General features: G+C 40.2%; 2 non-coding genes across 2 annotated transcripts; both read right to left on the bottom strand.

The window, feature by feature from the left end:
• Positions 1–11,176: 11,176 nt before the first annotated feature.
• Trnaa-agc lies at positions 11,177–11,249 on the bottom strand. Its single transcript has one exon. It is a non-coding gene; the product is annotated as a tRNA-Ala (tRNA).
• Positions 11,250–14,759: 3,510 nt separating this feature from the next.
• On the bottom strand, positions 14,760–14,832 carry Trnaa-agc. Its single transcript has one exon. It is a non-coding gene; the product is annotated as a tRNA-Ala (tRNA).
• Positions 14,833–24,767: the final 9,935 nt, after the last annotated feature.

Genomic DNA, 24,767 nt, shown 5'->3' with positions numbered 1-24,767 from the left:
AAAACTTGGAATCTTTGGGGAAAAAACACTTTAAAACAGTTTTTTACGAATAACTAAAAAACTAATCGTATTATCAAAACAAAGGTAATGAACAAAAACGTAGCTCATTAAAAAAATCAAAGAGAGTCGTTTTGTAAGGAATGGCTTGCGTGGAAAACAAAGCATGATAATGCTGGTGGAAATGAACTTATTTTTATTTACGTGTTCGGCGTCAAATAACGGAAACATTGATTTCACGCGTATAGTGACTACAAATCGATAAAAGTGCTTAAAAATACCTTTCTAATGAGCACTGGTAAAAGTCAAGTAAAATGAAATTGAATTGAAGAAACAGGTCTCAATCACAATTAACCAAGTGACGCCACGTTAGTGCTTTAGTCCTTAAATACTCACCGTCTGATTGCAAAATTGACAAGATCTATTACAGAAGCACATTCGGCTAATGTGAAATAAATACATAATAATTATTCCATCTCTTAGTATTACTGCTATATACAAGTTGCTTTGTGAACAGTTACACGAACGAATGCAGTGGTATTTACACCAAGATTGTATGTAATAAAAATACCATAAGGCTTAACTGAGACCGGATCTCTCAATTGAACCTAAGCGATGCTAACAGTCACCATTCAACCAAACCTATTCCTTCCTATTTAGTGAATTTCAGTCAAGATTTCCGAACAAGATTCGAATTCCAGTTATGGCTAGCAAAAATAAGTTATAAAATATGTTAAATTAATAAAATGACAAAATAAATTTTCCAGTCTAAATATACCTTCTAGTCTAAAATCACCAACCCGACTGATTTAAAAACAATTACCTGGGCCAGAAAGGATGAATGAGAATGATTTTGGATAAACTCAGCACGATCGACAAATTGATAGACATTCGCAGAGTGGAGAAGGGAGAACGAAAGTGAATCAGAGGAAGCAGAAAAGGGAAAGGAAACCGATAGAAGAGGAAATAGGCGTTTGGGCGCCTGGGAGGGACTGCTTTGTTTTTTTTTCATATGCGGCCCAGCGGAGAAGCTTCACAGCATGGAAATATTGATTTCAAGATTTACACGTCTGCAAGTCAACATAATAGTAGCTTAGCAAAGGCCCGACCATGAATATTACATTTGAGGATTCTCAATTCCGCCGTTGGAATTACCTACTGTCGTTCCGCACGCATTATAATTATCATACAGATTTCAAAATCGCCACTCGCGGCGCTACCAGTCATGGATATCCAATTTTAACAAGGAGATACGTGACAGTAATACGTTAATGTGCCAATAAATCACATATTTCACACACTTAAGGAAAACAAGGAGATAGTCAACCAAAAAAAAGACCATTCCACTGTGGTTAATGGCAAAAGTCACACTGAACGAGATACAGCTGACTAGTGGCGCTGCCGAATGAAAGCGCGCGAAACGGCAACAGGTATAACGCTTAGTCGCCATTTTCGTTGGCTTCCTTTAATGGAGTCCGATTGGCCCCGACCACAAATATTACCAAAGAGGATCCTCAAATCGGATCCTAAATGTGTGGTCACCCACCGTGCATATAAATGGGTTTACAAAAGTCGCCATTCGTGTCGCTGACGGACAAATTGATCCGAGTTTCACGGGAAAATGGGGTAGAATTAGGAGTGTTAACTGAAATTTATACACATGATGATGTGATTTATCACATCGTTACTATTTAATGATATTCCTCGCAATGAAAAACTTTTGCTGCAAAATATTGGAAAAAAGTGGATCGCATTGCACTCATCACCGCGCCGCGGACATTTTTGAAAATCGGTTAAAATGCGGCCGAAGTGGCAACAGAAATCATCCTTCTTTGGGATGGAATTGGGCGTCCTCTTTGCAGTCCCCTTGGGCACGATAATCGAGAGCAGGCGGAGTTAAAGCTCAAAAGTTATTTTCAAACGAAAGCATAGCACCCGCCATAAAACGGATCCATCTAACACTTCCCCGCAGTCAATGCACTCAATCTCTTTCCGAGAACAATCCTGTTTTATGGGCGAGCATAAATTTAATGGCCGCGTCCACGACATAATTCATTTCGCACGTCATAGCGGCGCACGACAGCAAATTGACTTTAATGCGTTCAGGGAGCATTAAAAAAATGCAGCGGACGGTAAGGCACGAAAATAATTCCATGGCGCCTAGAAACGACGCCTTGGGTTGATAGGAAATATACCTGCGGTTGTGGGAACCACCGAATCTATTTCAAATATTTTACTTCATATTCCTCGATTATAGCGTAAGAATATTTCTTCGAGTTAATCTAAAGAAACGATACCTATAATCCATCGCACTCACGGAAGCATAGCCATTGTCCGTCGTTCTCAACATTAATGCAACCATAGTTCGTTTACAAGCGCTATCAAAGTGGTAGGTACATATTTAGAGACACCTTTCAAATTCTTGCCAAGTAGGTATCATACAAATAAGCGATTACATTAGCAGCCTGTCCTCTCAAAAATTTTGGTGGGTACGTTATCCACATAATAGATAGAGATTAATAAAAATCCAATCAAGTCACTTTCTCTCCCTGAAAATGACTAGAAATAGAAATATAGCTGGATTGCTAATTTTTGAAAGTTAAAAGCCCAAAGTTTACATAGCTTTGCTTTTTGAGAATACACCATCATCCGTCAGCTTCGACTTCACCTTCAAACTCAACACGTATGTAAGAAATTCAACAGCGAACATACTTGATGAATTACTCTCCATGCAAGACAATGCACGTTAAAAAAAGTCTCGCTAATGTCTTCGCTGCATAATGACTAGGTACTCTTATTGGATATTCGATCATATCAGCGCTATGAAAAAGATTTACGCCACAATTAAATGATGTCTTAAAACTCTATCGAGGAATACAAACTTCAGGAGGACGTAGAAGAAGTTATAATGAGTAAATTTGTGATTCAGCAGCGTATTTCACTCGTCACCCGTGGTTTGTATCCTTTTTTGGCAGAGTAGCTTTTTCTCCACGGCACTCTCTTAGGAAGATGTACGCGAGAGATGCTTCGGTGCGAAATGGCCACAATTTGGCATTTCCCGTGACCGTGCATGAGTACAAATTGTTCGGTGCCCATCGCATGATCGGAAGATAGACCCAGGGGAGCTCGTGACTCGAAGACAAAAGGTCCCCGGGGATAGAGGTCTATGCCAAGGACAAAAGGGTGAGCGCGTAGCGAAGGATTGCCGTTGCACAAGAGGCGAGATGCTTCCCACGATCACGCGAAGACACGTGAGGGACTGCAACGCGAGAGGATCGTTAAAATGCTCGTAATTGTTCGAACTAGGATTTGCTCCATGCGGAAGATGCTTCGCTTTCCCCTTCTTCCCCATAACCATCAACAATCTGGCCACCCAGTCGAATACGAAATCGAGGAAACGGAAAATACAAAGCATCATTAGTTCTCATTATATTTTTTAGTCAGATAAGATTGACTTATTGAATTTATACGTTGATGGATGCAAAAACTATAATGTTGCATTATTCAGGGTTGCATTCGTTGATTGGAGGAAAAATTATACCGCTATATTCAGGGGCGCATAAAAGGGTGTCCTCACCCCCAAAATTTACTTAATATTTTTATTAGTTTAATAGTATTTTTATCTTTTAAAGGAGTAAAGGGAGCAGTGGCGTACCTAGGAATATGCTTTGTGGGGTATGGGAGTACCTGGGGGCAACCCCCCCCCCCCCCCATGCAACAGGGATTCCAGGAAATTTTTTGAAAATGACATGCCTGGAAACACGTTTTACATCATTTTATCACTTAAAATTTTACTTTAAGCAGATGCAGTTGCTGTATATCAAAACTAGACAATTTTTTAAATATTTTTTTTATTTCACTGATGCTTTGGGAGGGGGATCGATGTATCCCCTCATCCCCCCCTCCCCCATAGTTACGCCACTGATAGACAATAAATGCGCAAATGCATTGCTACAAGTCCCAAACGAGGGAGAAATTTAAGTTGCATTTATCGTAGAGTGTAGCACTCCCCGCTGTAAAAACGCCCCTCTCTCCCGGTCAGTATTCCATACTCCACGGACCCAGGTGATGAAATCCCCCTCTCCTCAAATTTAATGCTGAATCCGCCCCTGACTTTTTTGTGTACTTTCACTGTACTTTCTGATTGATTCTTCCAATTTTTGATCTTTTTTCTCAATGAAAACCTAAAATATTGACAGGTTTGCAATACCAAGTATCCTTGTACGCAGTCATGCGCAGGATTGCAATTATTTTCATTCCAAAGGAGTTAATCAGTTCGGAGACGATCATTGGAATTGACCGAGATTCGAAATCGGCCCTCATCATATTTCTCGTATTTATATTGTGAGTCTATTTTTTCGTTCAGGAATGCTAGGAGTGAAAAATAGCTGATATAAATTTCACCATACCTGACTCAGCATTGGAAGATATGGTTTCGAATCGATTAAGCCATTTTTTCCCAAGAAAAATTTCCTCCATAGGAGTTCGAACCAAAAAATTGCATGGAATGCGAAATTTAAAAACTGCAACAACATATAAATACAATAAAAAATATTGAAATTCTTTCCACGAGAATTTTTTTCCATGATGAAAGAATTTCCATGGCTACACAAAAGATCACGATTAGAATAATATTTAATACAAACTCTCAATGTTTTATTTGTACTTATGATACCGAAAACAGTACCTACTAATGGGTCGTGAGGGATATAAAGTTTTGAAAAGATTAATTTTTAACGCTCACTCGTAGGTTTAAGAAGTAATGCAACAGCAACGTATATGACATTCTTGCTTGCTATGAATTAGTCAATTAGTCTTCCTCTAATTAGTTAACTCAAGTGTCACGTGCTCCAATGGCACCCTCATTCCTACACTCACCTATAATGATTGAAACTCATGATATAATACTATGCCGTCAAAACGCGTCAAATATAAAAAGATGGGAAATATCAATCAAACAAATCTGCTCACTTTAAAAAGTTCCTAATAATCCGTCTCAATATTTCGCTTCAAATAATGGCATTCACAATCAAATTTACGTCAGCGGACTTAAATTGGCAGATTCAATGTCCCAGAAACCAAGCTTTATAGAAACACAGCCACACAGAAAAGTACTTACATCGATCTTTTTGCTCTCTGAGGGTTTAAGCAACTTGCAGGACTTCAATTAAACTGGGTACCGAAAATGATTGCATTTGTATGAAAATAATTATCTATATCGAACATATTATTTATGCTGCAGGTTTTCTCCTGTAAGTGTGGTAATCAATAATTATTATGGAATAAATTCAGCTTTGATTTCTTATGGATGCACCGACAACTGTGGTCATTAGCTCTTAAAATTAGCATGATATTACAAACGCGTTGGGTAAATTAAACTTGATAGAAAATCTTGCAGACATTTAAATGTGAATATCACCTAAAACATAATTGCACCGTACAAATAGACTATTAGAATTCACAACGTTGAAGTACAATACTTTCAAGTTTTAATAATATAAGTTGTCTTTTACAGAATATTTTATATTCAACCATGAATTACGAGAATCCTTTTTGAACCAATTTCATCATGATGGAATTTGATGGAGAGGGGACATTTTATGTCACATCTCGTGAACATCTTATTGTACAGAGAATCTAAGATGTAACTAATTGACCCACATCACTAAAAGGATATTTTATTGGTACTTTACGTTTTTACTCGTAAATCAAAATTGTATTCGAAGACCGAAAGCTACGCGGTCTACGCGCTACGCTTACGGCTGCGCCGCTATCTGTTTTTGGAACAATCAAACATCTGAGAAACGGAACCAGGCCGCGCGCTTCCAATATATAATCATTGTCCCGAGGCTTTGGGTTAGAAATGGAAAGGGCCCACAATGAAAACGAAATGAGTTCACAAAGGAGGGGAAAAGGTAGCGTTTTCTTCGGTAGCAAAAGCAGCGCGGGGTATGAAATGGGTTAAATGTCCAAAAACTCACAACATGGACTATTTTGACCAAGCTAATCTGATAAGTTTCATCATGATTATTGATAATTTTCGAAGGATATTTTTGCAACAGTCATAATTAAGTAACGGCAGTTTAATTATCTATGTGAACCAAAAAATTAGCTTTTTCATCAACAAATATAAATAGAAAAAAATGTTCCACTTAACGGATTCATTTACCTATCAATTCGGCTGTGTATCTCTTCTTATTATAAATTTAAAAGAGAAAAACGGAAAAATTTGGAACCACGAATAAGATAACTAGCCTCATGTACTCGTGGAAAACGATAAATATAGCTACAGCAATATTAATAAAATCATTTTTACCTTGATTTAATTATAACATGTAATTACAACTTTGAAATTATAAACAAAAATTGTATTTTTATTGGAAATGAACAACTGTTTATCAAAAAGCATATGTGCATTCTATTAAACATGCGTGTAAACCGAAAAATTGCCCTACCCGTCATAACTTTTTTCGGACCTGAGATGAGCGCTCCCCACAAACCACGTTATAGTTCCTCACGGAGACGCAAAACCCTTTTACGTTCCCTTGGCAACCGGCTGGGCGGAGAAATTTTTATTTTAAACTTGAAGGAGAGCCGGAGAGGATACGTCCAACCGTCTATCTTCTTGCTCCCTTCGACGCGTGGGAGTTCCTTTTAAAAAGGCGAAGAGGAGATATACCCAGGAGGGCGACTAGTGCTTTCCATTTTGTGATTTTTTTTCTTCTCCTTCCCATCCGACTCTCCTCCTGCCCGGCGTCGCATACGGCGTGTGGGCCCTTATAAGGGGTCGCCAAGGGTCGCGTGGGCGGCAGGTGCCACTGCCCTCCGTGGGCCACGCCAAGGACGACCACTGAGGGAGACGGCAGCTCTCCTTATACACGGCGGCGCCCACGCCACCAGAGTGAGTTTGAGTTCCGCGGACATCGGAGCGTCATCGGCCGCACCGGCGTCGTCGAAAGGGCCGACACCCTGGAGACCGTAAACACACGGTACATCTCTCATTCCGAGTCATGCGAAGGCTACCACCCACACCGCATTAAAGGAGGGAAATAGCTACACCCCCGTCACTCTCTCTTGCTCATTACCTATCCATGTCACGAATCTCGTAGCGCACGCAACCGTATCCAACAGTGCGAACATAAACATACAGCATGTGATTATAGATATATAAACCATATTCAACACTGAAAATGTATTTAGGACGTGAGCAGAGAGACACACTAAGAGATCCAGCAGCAGCTAGCACACGAATATTTTAACCCTTTATCCGATTAATTGAAACAATCCGATTGAACAGTCATTTAATTGGTGATTGGCCATATGTATTCGTGGAAAACGAAAAATATAACTATAGCAGTAACAGCAACATAATTTTTTACCTTTATTCATTTATCACATCAAATTATAACTTATTTGTAATAATTTTATATTTATATATGTATAGATTAATACCGGCACCGGCTTTTTCCCCATTCTTCTATTCTTCTTTTAAATAATCGCCAAATTCTATACCAGCCATTTCTGTCCATTTCTAAAATTAAAAATCAGAAACATTATGGTCCGGCTACGAGCCTAGCAGGAAAACGATGTAGTATACTCTTCTTAAAATATACTCCATTCATGCCCTTAATCAAGCTACCCACTATCTCGATACAAGGAAAATAAGAAGATTAATAGATGTAACTAGGCTTCCCTTAAACACCCATACAGTCAATAAACCGGATGTTCCTAAAACTGCAAGACAGAAAATATTAATAAAAACTTTCCACGACGGTTACATAAGCTCTTCCTATAAATCATCATGCCTCAAGAGCCGAAACGCATTAAACCACTTCGAGAGACGGAATCACATCCATATGAATTGAATTTTTACTCATAAGGCACTCATAACAGTACTTCGCCACTCACTCGTCACGTATTTATGAATATTAAAATCAAGGAAGTCATCGTCATGTGACTGAATCGCAGTAAGCTGAAGCAACGAGTACCGTTTATACACCGCAGGCCCAGTCAAATGCGTAAACATGCTGCGAATAGCAGTAATCCTTTAGAGCCATTTAACCAGTGATGAGGGGGGGATGAGGGAATAGATCACCCCCCCCCCCACCCCAAGCGTCGGAGAAATTAACACGATATTTATAACTATTGTCTAGTTTTGACATTTAATAACAGCATCTGCTTAAAGTTAAAATTTTGGAGTCAAAATGATACAAAATTTATTTTCAAGCATGTCGTTTTTCAAAAATGTCCCCCGTTTCCTGTGAGGGGGGTCGCTACTCCAGGCCATCTCACTCCCCCCCAAAACATATTCCTAGTTACGGCACTGCATTTAACATAGTGTTACACAGCATAGTGGGCAATTTTTGCAGTTTACGTTATGTAACAACCTTATTCCATCCCTTACACGTGTTATTGCCACCTACAGTATTTCCTTACCAAAGCCACTTAATAAAGTATTGCAAAAAGGGCATCGCGGTTTCCCAATTAGGGTTTGAAGAGCGATTAGGAAACGATTTTATTGACATCCATACACAGGGAGAATGATTATTGAATAAGCAACGGGAGCTTTCAAGTCTCCCATCTCCTTTGAAAGGTGTCACTAAAAAATAAGACGGAGAGATCATAAGATTAAAACATTAAAAAGTGTTATGTAATTAATTTCAAACATTATATTTCTTTTACATGTCCTTGAAAAGTCTTAAAAAGGACACGTCCCTCCCATTAAAAAACAATCAGTACGTTTTCAAAAAGGGAGGCTACCACCTTGAAGGGATGAGTCAAAGACGTATATGAAAATTATCAGAGTAATTTTCTCGGAGCTTTGTTAATTAAGCCTATTCAGGTGGAAGCTTCTTTTTCGCGGAAGCTTAAAACCAATAAAGCTGCAACAATAGGGTAGTTTCCTTCATCAAAGAAAACGAAAGGCATTGATTGCGATTCGTTACTCACCATTAGTGTATTCATAATATAAAAATTATTTTGTTTTAGAAATACCGGTTTAGACGAATGGCAATGGTCCATTTTTACCCTCATTTGAAAACGGCCAGATTGGCGCCCATGCGATGCCACTCCACGTGACGTCACAGGGACCTAGTTTCTATACAAGTAGATAGGAGTTATACATCGTCTGAGATTATCAATGCATGCATGAGGCACAGAGCTCAGGGAAAAATCTCTTAATAACCACTTATTAAAACTGGCTAAGGTCGGAAAGTTTTCTTCGTTTGATAAGGTATTAATAATCCTTATTTAAGCCAAGCGCTACCAGCTAGCTGTGTACTCGGCTACCCGCTAGCAGCGTGCGTCGTATCAGCGCTCAAGCCTCCCTCAAGGTCACCTCACAGGGTGGCAGCGGGAACGAGAAATACGTCACACGGAGAGATTTCCCGGCATTCATACTTACCCGTCGCGTTTTCACGTGCTTGAAAATTTTCACTTTTCATTTAATCGCGAAAAATATATATCGTCATTTAAAAATCTAAAAGCGTGAAATACGTACTCCAGGAGTAATAATCTTTCGATTAAGGCAATAAAAAAAGAATAGGAAACCACCCTATTGAGAAAATAAATTCGTTTACTTATTTCCCGTTCACGTGGCGACTACTTCGTTTGGCAGGGGAATTTTCTTAGCTGCTTTGACATGTAGTTTATGGAAAACTAATCTCAGTTAGAATATAGACTTTTAATGACAAATTAATTTCCAAATACCGAAGGTAGATAATAGGTATGTGCATGACTAAGACTAAAAGCAGGGGTGAATCATTTCGTGAGATCGAGGGAGCATGGGCGTACCCAGCGAGGGGCAGCGAGGGGGGTGGCAAATGCCCCTCCCCCTAGAAGCGAAAATAAACTTAGTTCAAAACAAAAGCTATGAACAAATTTTCTTTTGAAGAAAAATGATATTAGTTTAAGACCTGGAACTAAAATAAAAATCATTATTTTTTCAAGCAAATAATTATAAAAAGTAATGAATTGCTGTCATAATTTTCTTAAAATTTTGATTTCATTACCCTTTTCTGAGCAAAAAAGTTACAACTTGGCTAGTTTTGCCCTCCCCCCCCCCCCCCCCCAGTTTTGATTCTGGGAACGCCCATGAGAAGGAAGGAGACTTTAGAATTTTAGGATAGTTTTCACCTGCGTACTCATGTATTGTCATTAAAATTGGAGATTAAAGTTAGTGTATCCAGAATCATGTGAAAATTCCAGAGAGAAAAAAATCATTCGACTTGGCCGTGATTCAAACCCGGATCCTCTCGTATTCCGGTCGAGTGCTTCAGCCACTTAACCCTTTCTAACCATGAGCTGCGACTGGGAGAAATTAAATTACAAGACCTTTTATATTAAAAATGTTAAAATTTTCCACTCAATCATAATTGAGTGGGTTGGAAGCCAAGGGGTACAAGTGGTTTCTCTTTTCTATACAGAATTAGGCACAGAAATAAGGTATAGAAAAGAAACGAGAACAACTAGACGTTTAGTAGTGTCTTTGATTTTCCACTGGGTGTCAGCACAGAACAATGACTCACTCGTTCCCCTCGGCAACCAGGTTTTTGTGAATTTATTCTAACAATTAACTTTACCTAACTCTGTTGAGAAAAAAATCACTTGTACCCCTTGACTTTCAACCCACTCAACTATCGTGGAAACTCCATATTTCACCATTAAAATTTACAGCACAAAAGAGCACGTAGTTAAAATATTTTCTGGATAAAGCTGTTAATGCATGCATTTTTGATGCTACTTAGAAGCAACATAGGGATATAATGGGTTAAGCTACCGAAGCTAGTTCCTGGTGAGCTCTACCCTCCGAACTAAAACTGACCTTCGATTGAACAGACAGTGGTGCTAAATTCACGAACAAGACAAGATTTCCCTCCGGTGCCAACGACCCCATTGCAGGCGTCGTCGGATTACATTTCAAATGAACTTGCGGTCGACCTCCCTCGGCGACCTTTTCCTTTCAACCCTCTCCGCACTGAGAGGGAAATGTGGATGCATACTGTTTGTTGCCAAAGTGTGATGAAGGGATGGGGTGCAGGGTCACCGATCATAAATAAGAGGGGATGCAATTAACATTCAAAATATAGAATGAGATTCTTAAGTAGAAATATATACTGTCGAAGCGCCTTGAACTACTTAAAAGAATGCAGGAGTCGAATTTTGAGGCCGAAAAAAAGACTGGAGGCGCCGGGTATCGATCCCGGTACCTCTCGCATGCTAAGCGAGCGCTCTACCATCTGAGCTACGCCCCCGTTAACACGCCTAATAAAAATTTTTAATTGTATTCAGAGAAACATCCACGTGCACACAAATTAATTAGTCAAAAGCGAACACCTCCAGCGTTCAATGTTTGGGTTCAGCTCTCCGGCTATGGCGTAATGCGTATAATATACGCATAATATGCTCAGCAATTCATACCATGTTGTCCAGTACTGTCAATTAATTTCAACAAAGGGGAATGCCTCCTTAGCTTAGTCGGCTAAAGCACTCGACCAGAATTCGGGGTGATCAGGGTTTGGAGTAGGAATTCTCTCTGGATACCATTTAAAAATAAATCAGAACACTTGGGGGATAAGGGTCGAGACTTCAATATCAGCGTGAACTTATAACGTGCTTGCTCTCATATACTGAATGTGATATTTTTAGGGCTTAAAAACCAGCGCTTGGGCGACCCAATTTGCTTGGAGCCTCCTCGCGGCCGCGTACTTTGCTTACCGTTTAAACCAGCCCTTCTTATCAGAGTTTTATGTTATGGGGGCCAGCTGTCCTGCCGGGGTTTTAGGGGCTATGCGGCACCCCCCTGTGAAACGGTGGGTATTTCATGGCCCCTAAGTCTTCTTGGAAAATTTGTTTAAATTAGTCCCCGAAAACAAGATTCCAAGTACTATCTTAGAATAAAATTAATTTAAACTTATGATGCTTTTGTTTTCATTGTACGTGAATTTACAGGTTTTAGCACTTTTATAAGACAAATTGCAATTTAAGAAGAGGAGGGGGGTGGCAGGTTCCCACTGCCCTCCACCCCAAAACTCCACCCATGATTATAGGATATTTACATACATATGGCACTTTAGTTTGTGTAACTAAGGTGACAAATAAATGTTAATTCAATACCCTGGGAATCACGAGATGAAATCGTACACAAGAACGACGCACTTGGCAGCAATTGAGTGGGGAATGGTACGAGTTACAAACTTTTTCTTTGGTACCTCTACATTTTTATTTTTTACGTACACTCCCTCCCTGCCTCGTAAAGCAGTAACAACGTGCACGGATGAAAACGAGACGAAAACCTAAACGTAGAGACGTCGAGAAATTTATGCGAGCGCGCGCGAAAAGGAGCGGGTTGGGAGAACTACCGCGAGGTGGTGCGCCATTATCCCGCCCACTGCACAAAAGCGCAAGGTCGCGGGATCCATGGTCGAATTCGTCCCACGCGCGGGGCAGGATATGGAGAAGAACACGGACTAATAATCATCTTCCCCAAGCAGGAGACGACCTTGACGCTTCCAGATACAGACGGAACGGGATAGACGAAAGGGAGAGGGTGCAGGGATTCGTTTAAAAAATGAAAAGGGTACCGCCCCTCCAAATTAAGCGACTCGGCCCGCATTAGGCGATCCAAACTTATTTTTTCTCTCTTATTTCCATCTTTTTTCCAAAGCGCTCCTGCAGCTTGGGTCTTTTGAAATCCAACCCTCCGTCCATGCAAAACTCGTGGCGATGATACAGATAAATCGTCCGAAGCAAGAAGGCGGCATTTGACGATTCACCTCCGCGCCAATTCCTTTGTCCTGAGGAACGGTTTTCGCATTAAGCGTTATTCCTCTTTTCCTGGCTCTTTGTATGAGAGTTTGTGCGTCACTGGAGGTGACGTCAACCATCCAACGCAATTGATTCTAACCCTCATGGTGCATAAGCGCAGAAAATATTTTTTTCTTAACTGTCCCTTTCATTCGATCATCGTTTTCTCGGAGAACTGTCGAAGCACAATGCATTCCAAGGTGAAAAATAAAACTGAAAAAAATCTCTTGTGTAAATTGTTGCTCGAAAACTTTGGCTCCGACGAACCAAAGATTATTGGAACTGCCATAATAGAAGTTGGAAAAGAGTTGTCGGTGTCGATATGGAAGATACTCGTGTGACCAGAATCTTCTACGTTATGAGGTGCGGCATCTCAAAGTGGTTGTATACAGTGGCGCAGCGAGGGGGAGGGGGGTTTTGGGGGATAAAAAAACCCCTAGAGCTCAGACAATTTTTTAAGTTTAATATATTTTATTTAATTGGATTAATATTACTAATAGAATAGTGTAAGAATTAATAAAATATCCCTCAAAAGGACGTAAAACTCACCATTTTGAACCATTTATCTTAATTTTTTTCTGGCGAAGGGCCCTCGCAACCTCCCGCTTACCCTGTCAGGTATGCCATACCCCCAGACCTCCCAGTATTAGTTGCGCCTGAAACCCCCCCAGCCTTAATTCCTAGCTGCGCCCCTTTTTGTATCAATTCTATAAACAGGAAATTAAAAGAATATTCCTCGGGCCGTTCTCCTTCAAAATTTAAATAGCCAAAATATAATGAATCTGCCTGATGTTTCATCCTTAATAATACTGTAATAGGAATACTCTAGGTCCTATATGTCCGATTTAAGATTGAATTTCATTTCAATAATTTTACGATAATTTTTTATGAATAATCTTTCCCTCATTGAACATTTACAAAATTTTAACGCAGTTACACTGCTGTACCGTAATAAACATCTGAAACCATAATTAACAATGATAGTGCCTGGAAGTAAAGCCTGAATCACACGGTCATTTTTTTTCGTCGCGAAAGCGATCACTAATGCGCGAAATGATCGTCGGCGGCAATTGTTTTTCGCGATCGCGATCGCGTTGAGGATTCCCATCGCTATTTTTCATCACTCGTCCGGTCGCTTTTTCCATCGCTAAAACCGTCACTAAAACCCCATATCAGCCAATCGGAACGCATTCCCCTATGGAGCGATTGCAGCGCAACGTTTGACAATTGTGGGAACGACATAAATAAACAAACACGCTATATAATTTCGTGATGTGGGTCCTATGACAACGAGCTGTGGAAATGATGCGAAAAGCGACGGTGGGAGTGACCGTGTGATTCAGAAAAATGATCACTAGAGCGATTGCTTTTCGCGACGGGAAAAGTGATCTCGATAGTGATCACTTTCGCGACGAAAAAAATGATCGTGTGATTCAGGCTTAAGATTCAGAGTTCCGTCAACGGTGCATCGTGATAATTAATTCTTATTAATCGAAACAAGCACATTCTTCACCAGTGGCGTAACTAGGAATATGCTTTGGGGGAAGGAGGAACTCAAGGGCGACCCCCCCCCTCAAGCAACGTGGGTCCGCGGGTAAAATTTTTTTAAAATTACACCGCTCGGTATTCAGTGAATCGTCTCACTGCCAATATATTTATAAATGATCTTTGACTTTAAGTAGATGCATTTATCGTATGTCAAAACAATACAATTGATTTAAATAATTTTGTTATTTCTATGAGGCTTTGGGGGTATCTATCCCCTTCTCTTCCCCCATCTTCCTATCGCCCCTGTTCGTTAAATAAGTTTTTCTTGGATAAACTTTTTAGACTCCAACAAGCATGAAATGCTGGTCTAGCTGACACAAAACACATCCAAACCGTATTCGCAGCATTTACACAATAACTATCGTCCAACTTCAATGATATCGCGAATATTCCGAGGCCGAAAAAAAGATTGGAGGCGCCAGGTATCGATCCCGGTACCTCTCGCATGCTAAGCGAGCGCTCTACCATCTGAGCTACGCCCCCACTGAATATCCGACGCAGTTCAAACTTCAAATTTAAGAAAAATGCATGCGCATTCGCGTTAATCTGACCGAAGACTGTTTTCAAACGCTGTCTAGAAAAAGAGGGATTTTTTGGGGAATTACGCTTCGATCATGAGGTGGGCACATGAGGGGAGTTTTCCGCGCCTGGACTCAACAAATCCATGCGCAGGCGAGCGAAAGATGGCATCCCAGGGTACTACTCTGCAGGGACGCAGCTTCAAGTAATTAAGGCTAGGGGGAGTTTTAGGCGCAACTAATACTGCAGAGTCAGGGGGCCCTCCCCCACAATAAAAATTAAGCTAAATGGTTGAAAATTGTGAGTTTTACTGCTTTCTGAGATAGTTTATAAATCCTTACACTATTCTATAACTAATATTAATCCAAGTAAGTAAAATGGATTAAATTTAAAAATTTCTCTGAACTCTAGGAGGAGTTTATCCTCCAAAACCCCCCTTGTTGCGTCACTACCCCTCTAAGCAAACGTTTTTTTCTATCTTCGGCTTTGCCATGAAATTATCTTATACCCATTATGTGACATTTTTTAACTGTAATGATATGCTCGTTGATCTATATTTTTATGGCCCTAATATAATACAGGGCTGCGGAACTTGCTGCACATACAAACTCGCTCAGTACGGTCTTTTCACTTACTCGTAGAGTAGCGGGGTACGGGATATCAAACCTTACGGTCATTAACCCACCTTAAACGAAACCCTGTGCTATCTACCCCATCTCCCTCATACTAATTTGGAAAAGTTAAAAACGAATTGGTGATTTTCTATATAAATCATGACAATAGGGTAGTTTCCTTCATCAAAGAAAACGAAAGGCATTGATTGCGATTCGTTACTCACCATTAGTGTATTCATAATATAAAAATTATTTTGTTTTAGAAATACCGGTTTAGACGAATGGCAATGGTCCATTTTTACCCTCATTTGAAAACGGCCAGATTGGCGCCCATGCGATGCCACTCCACGTGACGTCACAGGGACCTAGTTTCTATACAAGTAGATAGGAGTTATACATCGTCTGAGATTATCAATGCATGCATGAGGCACAGAGCTCAGGGAAAAATCTCTTAATAACCACTTATTAAAACTGGCTAAGGTCGGAAAGTTTTCTTCGTTTGATAAGGTATCAATAATCCTTATTTAAGCCAAGCGCTACCAGCTAGCCGTGTACTCGGCTACCCGCTAGCAGCGTGCGTCGTATCAGCGCTCAAGCCTCCCTCAAGGTCACCTCACAGGGTGGCAGCGGGAACGAGAAATACGTCACACGGAGAGATTTCCCGGCATTCATACTTACCCGTCGCGTTTTCACGTGCTTGAAAATTTTCACTTTTCATTTAATCGCGAAAAATATATATCCTCATTTAAAAATCTAAAAGCGTAAAATACGTACTCCAGGAGTAATAATCTTTCGATTAAGGCAATAAAAAAATAATAGGAAACCACCCTATTAACAGGGGGATCGGGTTGGTGGGACGGCTAGAGAGTTGGCTTTCTATTCCGTGAGATCGGGTTCAAACCCCGGTGGTGGCCAAGGAGGTTGTAAATATCTGGAGGGGGCTCCAATGGTTTCCAGCGTGGAGCGAAGTGTGGCCGGAATGGGGGTGCTTGGGAAGGACAAGCCCTTAGTAGGACAACCCCACTTTGACCAAAGCATTGACGATCTCAAAAGGATCAATTTCTTACTATTTGGTGAAATTTTTTGTCATAACGCGTTAATACATTAAAATAAACAATGGAACGCACAATTTAAACCTTCTCTTTTTACTCTATTGGTAGGCTTCGCGAATTTTATGCCTCAAACCACTTTTCCCAGGGTAACGTTATTATCAATCACCACGGTTACGTTCTAAAACCAGCTTAGCAGAAAATGAAACTTTACGAGTGTAAAACAGTCATTTCGCTGCACTTATTTATAATAGGGAATTAATATAATTTTTTAATAAAAAAATAATATAAATCGGTATTTAATTTATTATAGGGTAGGCAATGGAAGCCCCACAATTACAGTAATAAAGTATATCTTCAAGTATATCCCCACCAGTAAAGTAGCCAACAGACACAGGGTTTATATATAGCTAGGAGTATCACGAACGATGGTAAAAAAATCTGTTGACAATCACCGACGAAATACAAGTGAATATGGTAGCATTTTTCACTTGATATAGCGCATTTTCAGAACAAAACTTATCTACCTCAAAATATCAGTCGGAGACTGAGTACAAAAATTTTCAAACCAAGATGGCGGAACTTTGACCACGCTAAAAACTCGGAAACGGTGCCTCCAGTTTATGCCAATCTCCATGGTGGTGGCAGTGAATTTTCAGAGACCGCCCGATCCCTGCTTGCATGTTGTGTGGAGGAGATTTCAGGCGCAACATGTCGTCCCTCGGATGCGACGTTAAACTGCGGAACCCTTGGCGCCTTTCGTTTATAGCAGGCTAATGCCGACGCCGGTTTACTCTCCACCCTTTCTTCCATACTCTTCCGTCATGGCCCAAATGGCCTTAGCTGTAGGTCGTTTCCTACAAATACCGCTTTTAACAGTCTTCAACTACGGGATCCACTATCGGCATAATTGTATTATACTTATTCTTGTATTTCATTTGTAAATCCATGTATTGCAGGAGAACAATAAAATCGTTAGGTTATACATATGTAATATTGTCTTTATTATATTAGCTATGGTGGGATTAATAGAGCCCGTTGAGAGGGATGAATGTAATCAAGAGATGAACTTGAAGCAAATATAAGTAAATGTTTCCAGTGACACTTTGGGAGGTTATACTCATTACTGATAAAACACGCCGTTGAAATATTCCGCATCAGTATAACAAACGCAGAATCATGGTTTATTTTAAAATAAATTACAGCGTAGTATTAAAAGCGTCCGTTTCTACGTGAATAAATAAATTACTTTCGTAAGCGATGGAATAACGTCCAGAAAAATAAATGCTTAAATGACAGAAAATATCTGATCATGTTCATAACAATCATAAAGGATGCATATTGCCATTAAATGTCGCATTTACAAACAATTTTCACAGGAAGGCTTAATATGACGTATTAAAATGGAAAATCTAAATAAAATTGTTTGAACCATATTTACATCAAATTATATATATATAAAAACTCTGTTGAATTTGAAGACACAATTTGAAATAAAAATTTAATTATGTAATTGAAATATTATTGCTAAGTTATTTAGTATTTTACATTAAAAAATACGATTAAAATTTATTTTTCTCTCTTTTTCATTTAACAGAGATTCATTGTCGTAGCAAATATGCATTGAATTTCTTAATAACGTGAGCATGGAAAGTAATAAGCGGGTATCATCGCCCATGAACACTAAACAGCCAAGAGCGATAATTACTATTAGCGATTGGAAAACATAATTGCAAACATACACCTAACTTTTTCACTGTACTATACATATACTGCTTCCGAAAAAGGAAAAATTTTAATGATCCCTCTCGATGATAACTTGAAATTGAAAATGTACTGGTGACTCCTCAGGATTGGAATCGCCTAAACATTTTAATAAATTTTCCTAACTATCTTCTGCGATACCGTCTAAAACTTGAAAAAAAGCTTCTTCCATAAACCTTTTTTTTAAATAAGCCTGTTTGATGATGAAATACACATGCGTGAGATGGAAAAGTGTTTTCCAGATTGGATAATTTTAAATTAATTTTTTAAATTGGATATAATTAAATTTCAAAGCTCAATAATACAAAAAATCTTATTAAAAATAGCATAATATTCGTGTATAGGATTCACTCGAAAGTTTCCATAGATGAGGAAAACTTTTGTTCTGCTATAGATTCAAACTTAAAGGTACAAGTCAATCCTTTTGTAGGAAATGCCTTCAATAAAAATATGTTATTCATTTCTTAATACTATTTTTAAATCTCTAGGGTTCAGATAAGGAATTAAACAAATAAGAAATATTCATCAAAATGGTTTTTCAAAAATATTGAAAATAAGGGTTATGGACCAAGTCCATTAACTACCCAACAAGAAAAGCATAAAAACCGTCTAGTCTATGACAAGCAATTCTCGTATATTATAAAAAACAACTTTCGGAATTTGTAGCAGTAACAAGTAACTGAGTTGCAGGGCAATATCAACAGCATAAGATTAGAAATGGCTTACAATGAAGATTCATAAAATGTCCTTATTACAATGGAGATTGAAGTATAAATGAAAAATTGAATTGAACAAAGAAAGAGTGAATTGCGTACGAATTGTGCATGACTTGGGAGAAAATATTCTTAATATTGGTTTGTATAATTAGGATAGACGTCGGTGAAAAGGGGAAACTAGGAAATCGAATGTACTTTTTTCTTTTCTTAATAAATACTTTCTCATAAAATATAACTACAAAAACTAAAATGAATTCCTGATGAATTTGACGCTAAATATTGAAGCTCTTCCTACCGAGATCATTTTAAAAGTTACAACAGGGAAGAAGTAACCCTTCGAGTTAGATTCAATGTTATTTAAAAATATTTAGCTTTTAATACCGTTGTATTCCATCAAAAATTTAATAATGAATGCTCTCCTGACAGATATGTTGTACTGATTATTCTTGACAAACTATCAAAATTTCACGGCATTCTTGAAGCTCCAACTCCGAAGAGCACGAAGTCCATTCAATTTCCCTCCCTTGGAGTTCGCCTCTCTGCCGATAGGTGGCAGAAAAGGTCGGTCGTCCTTGTAACGGCCTTAGAAGGTCTGCGATGTGCGCAGGGCGATTTCTTCTTCCACGAGTATTTGGCGGTCTCGCGACTAGGCGAACACGGTCGGGCGGGAGGTCTACACGCACGATCGAGGCTACGGAGAACACATGGCCAGCCGAGAGGCGGCGTGGACCCGGCCTGGCGCAACAGTTGGTGGGGGAGGGGCGGGGCAGTCTTGGACACGCCCACGAAAGGCGGGGGCTTCTTCCTCATAAGCTCCGCCCCCTCAAGTTCCCCGTCCCACGGTAGAGCTAGGAGCCGAGACAAGTCCTTCAGCGCTTCAGCTATGGAAGAGGCTGGCTTCGCCGATGAACCTCCCTACAGCTCGTGATCGCCTGGTACAGAAGCCTTTTATCTGACGGTTAAAAACGTTCCCCCGCTTATCGCTCACATCTCGCGCTCCATTTAGCGACCGATTGACGTCCGACACCTCTCGGGCCGCTTAGAAAGTGGCGGTCGTGGATCGATTTTGCGGCGGGAGGCAAGAGCTACGTTGACAATGATGAACATAAAGTGATTTCGTTGTCCGCGCGACTTGACGACAGATGGAGACAATGGGGTTATTTCGAATTATAAGCGGGAAAAACGGTACAAGAAAAATAGTTTATCTCGTAAGTGCATGTATACGACTCATTTCCATCACAAAGAAACAATCCAAAGGCGGAGGGGGAAAAGTATATTCACGACGCAAGCATAAACAAGGCCAATTACATTTCTGTGGTATTTGGCGCATGCAGTCATAACCACTCCCGGCTGGTAACAAGTAAATCGAATCTTATTCCTCGATAGCACGTCGGAATAGTTAAAACTAGCCGAAAGCGAATATCCATCCATTGCTACTTGACACAATCGTTTAATGAAAAAATAAGGTTCGTCACCACTCGTGCAAGTTCCCGTATGATTACACTATGGTTTACAGTAATCAGTGATAAAACAATGTAAACCTGAAGTCGGAACGCTTACAATAAAAATTTATTGTTCGTATTTAAGGGTCAAATAAGGTGGATATCCAATACATTTTGCAATTGAAGACTCATGATAAGAGTACTTATTGGCAATTAGATTAAATACAAAATATATGCCCTATAGTTAATTCTGGGAGAGACTGAGTCGACAACGAAGTAAAGAAAATAATTATTGAACAATTTCAAACCATAGCATTGAGTTGAACAAGCCATCATAAGTTGATGTACTTACTATTAAAACCTCGACGACGATTCGCGCATTCATATACTGCTTATGAATAGACACAAGTTCCAAGCATTTGTGTGCAAAAATTTTAATAGACTTAAATTGACAGACATAGCTACCGACGTAGACCCACGTAAGTATATTGTCAACTACGAGTGCAAATACAAAAGCATTTAGTTGACAAAAAGCAACAAATCGACTGCAGCAAATTTACTTCCATGTTTATGACCACCTTATATCAAATATAGCTGCTATAACAAATCAGACAGACGCTGAAGGGAACAGAAATCAATACTTAGTTCTCACCAGCAAGACTTCAAAGTCAGAGAACGAGAACTTGAAAATTGCATTACTTGCATCCATTTACTACGTGGTACTAGCGAAACTATCCTTCTTGGAAACCCACATTATTTTTCCGCTGGAAATGGGCACTCCAATTTTACCATGGAACGGGTGGAGGGCTGAAGGGTCTTCCCCTGCGAAGGGAGGGAAAGGGAATTCAGGCAGCCCCGACGAAAGGCGGGCGGAGTCGCACGCAACCGACTGCACCAATTTTCTTGCTGAGCCCATAACATAATTCATAACCCAGAGGGCGGGCGTAGCAGGGGCACATGAGGCGGCAAGAGTGTCAGGGCAGCGGGAAGCAGAGAAATCTCTCGCTGCTGCGGCGTGAGAACCTTGGAAGCGGCAGGGGGAGGGGGAAGGGAAGGGGGCGGGGCCTTGACGGTTTCCTGGAGTCACCACGCCCACCTACCACGGCTCTCCGGCGGGAATTTCGTTTTTCCTCGCTCGCAAGAAGGCCACTACTTGGAGGCGTCCATAAGGGCCGTATTCTCAGTCGACCCTGTAGGGCCAACCGACCCTGGATACGTCATCAGCCCCTACATAAACCGATCTCGCCCTACATACGCCACATCAAGCCCTACATATGGCCGTTTTTGGAACTAAACAGGCCATATTTGATGTAGGGTAGCTGAACCAGTCCTACACCCTACAAAAACAATATGCTCGGTCATAAATTTTCGGTCGTCTTTTCTTAGCTTCATAGTTAGTTCCATTACACCACCAGAGTGTAAAATTAGCACTGCGCCATCATCTACGTCATCTCAGAGAACTTGACGACGGAATTACCCCCCACCACTTCTGTAGGGTCGACTGAGAAACGCATGTAGGGGCCTTTTGTTATGTAGGGACGGATATGTAGGGTCCACTAAGAATACGGCCCTAAGTTACGTGCAGTGGCGGTTCTAAGGGAGGGCTTAGAGGGCCAGTGGCGTAACCATGGTGATACTTGCCAGGACCCCCTAACCCTCGAACCCACGTGAGATTGGGTGAGAATCGGCTTGACCCCCTTCACGCTTCACGAGATGGAGGGATAGATTCCCCCCCTTAGCCTCAGGGAAATAAAAAAAAACAATCGTCTAGTTTTGGTATATAATAACTGCATCTGCTTAAAGTTAAATTTAAGTTCCAAAATGACATAAAATGTATTTTTAGGCATGCCATTTCTCTAAATTTTTCCCGTTGCCGATGGGGGTATGTGGGTACCCCTCCATTCCCCCCCCCCCCCAAAGCATATTCCTAGTTACGCCACTGTAGAGGGCTATAGCTCCGACATTGGGTCGAAACATACTTGATAAAATCGAAATTTTTGGAGGTTGCCACTCCGTCCAAAAGTGTATAGCTATGTTTTCCTATATATACTCAGGGCCGGCCCTAGCAGGTGCGGGGCTAGGGGCGAACCTTCAGTGCGGGGCCCTTCACTTAAAATATTAAACTCTATACCCCATCTACAAACTCGAGCATTTTGAATCCCTACCACTCTCCGGCAAAGTATGTGTTCCCCTCCCAAATTCAGACTTCGTAATTACGCCGTTATGATACCATGACGCAGTTGAGTTCAAAATAGTATAATTCAAATAAAATTTATAATTATATTTATTCATAAAATTATAACGTAAAATAAACATAAAAAGCGCGCTTTTTCAATAGGTACGTATTTTTATAAGTTAGATTATGAAAGTTAATTAGTTGTAAGCCTAAAGCAATTACTGTAAAATGAAAAAAGGTAATATTGTTTTTTGTCTAGCACGGACTTAAAAATACAGTAATAGTTGAAATTGCGTTTTCAAAACTATCGTATATTTTAATTTTTTTCACGAACGCGGGGCCCCTCAAAGCGCGGGGCCCGGGGCGGTCGCCCCGCCCTAAGGCCGGCCCTGTATATACTTATCTACTTTAACGAATTGAAATACAAATAAGCTCTAAACTTAGGGCCTATTTTACACGCTTTTGGTATATTACAATCCATTGGCAGATCCAGAGAAGATCTTGGGTATTCAATTTACACTAGATAGAATGGTAATCTTGTTCGGACCCCTCTACTGCTGGAAGGTTACCCCCACATTGAACCTTCCCCCTTGTCCTATCCTGGATCCGCCACTAATTACCTACGTGAGGTGATTTCGGAGATTTTTGGACCCCCTTATCCTACGTTCAGGTTTGGCTCGACGTCTCCCCCCTCTAATCTGACGTGACATTGTTCGAAATTCGTATTTTCAGTGTAAATACGTTAATCTATGCTTCATTGCGTTGGATTTAAAAAAATCAATTTGTTTAATCATTTTTACTTAAGATTAGTTAAGACTAATATTTAAGATGACTTAGATCGCAATGTTATTCTGTTACTTACGGAAACAAATTACGTGATACTTGCCAGGACCCCCTAACCCTCGAACGCACGTGAGATTGGGTGAGAATCGGCTTGACCTCCTTCACGCTTCACGAAATTAATGGATCCCTATACTACTTTAGTACTTTTCCACTTCGTAATACTTTGAAAGTAGAGTTACCAGACGCATGGGAAATCCAATCCATTGCTCACGACTTCACTTCGTAGAATAGTGACGTAGATTCAAAAGTTAACTTGTTTTATTGCAAACAGTATTTATTTTAAAAAAACACTACCGGTTTCGACCTTTTCAGGTCATTATCAGGGGTGTTTCTAGGTACATTTTTCTTATGTAAGGGAACAACATATAGCCATAGGCGGATCTAGGGGGGGGGGGGGGCACGGGGGCACGTCCCCTCCCCCCCCCCCCCCCAAAACCATTAAAAATTATGCAAGACTTTTAATACACTCCCATTATCATTGCGTTCGTTTTGTATTACGAGGTATCCTTGTGTCCCCCCCCCCCAGAACAAAATCCTGGATACGGCCTTGCTTGTGCCCCCCCCAGAAAGAAATCCTGGATCCGCCCCTGCATATAGCCGCCCCCCTCAAAAATGACCAGAGACGTTTTTTTGTCTCGATACATTTTTAAATAAAACCAAATACTTAAGGAATAAGGATCGAGACTTAAATATCAGCGTGAACTTACCTATTACGAGCTTGCTCTTCCATATTGAATGTGGTACAGTAGATTCCGTTTAATGGGTCCGCCGGTTACTTGGGGCAGATCTTGAAGAACAGAACCCAATAAAGGAATATCCCAGAGTATTCTCCGCTTAATTGGGACAGCATGCCGCTTTATAGGGGCATGAGTCGGCGACATAGACTCTATACTCGCGACTAAATTAAAATTTTTTGTTTTCAGAATACTATTTTTTTTTTTTCCTCCTTCGATTTACTCTTATTTTTCACAAATTTTCCTATTTTTACCCTATTTTGAAAGCTCTAGTTGTTATAATATCCGCAAGTGGATAGGACTTTTCTTTAATAGGACTTATTAAAAGACATTCATTCAGCGTCGCCCGAGGCTGTGAAAAATATTTTTAACTAAATTGTTGTAATTCTTAATAACGATGATAAAATAACTAGACTCGCTGCTTTTTTAATCAAATTAACAGTTTAATAAACTTATGTTGCATTATAAACATTCTTTAGTCTTCTTTCTATCATTTCAACGTTTATTTATGCCCATATACAGGATAGTTCGCCTAATTGGGGCAGCCGCTTCATTGGGGCA

The sequence above is a fragment of the Ischnura elegans genome, chromosome 5, assembly GCF_921293095.1.
Source record: "Ischnura elegans chromosome 5, ioIscEleg1.1, whole genome shotgun sequence".
NCBI lineage: Eukaryota > Metazoa > Arthropoda > Insecta > Odonata > Coenagrionidae > Ischnura > Ischnura elegans.
Note: the sequence above shows the minus strand (reverse complement) of the source record. Positions and strands in the feature narration are given on the sequence as shown.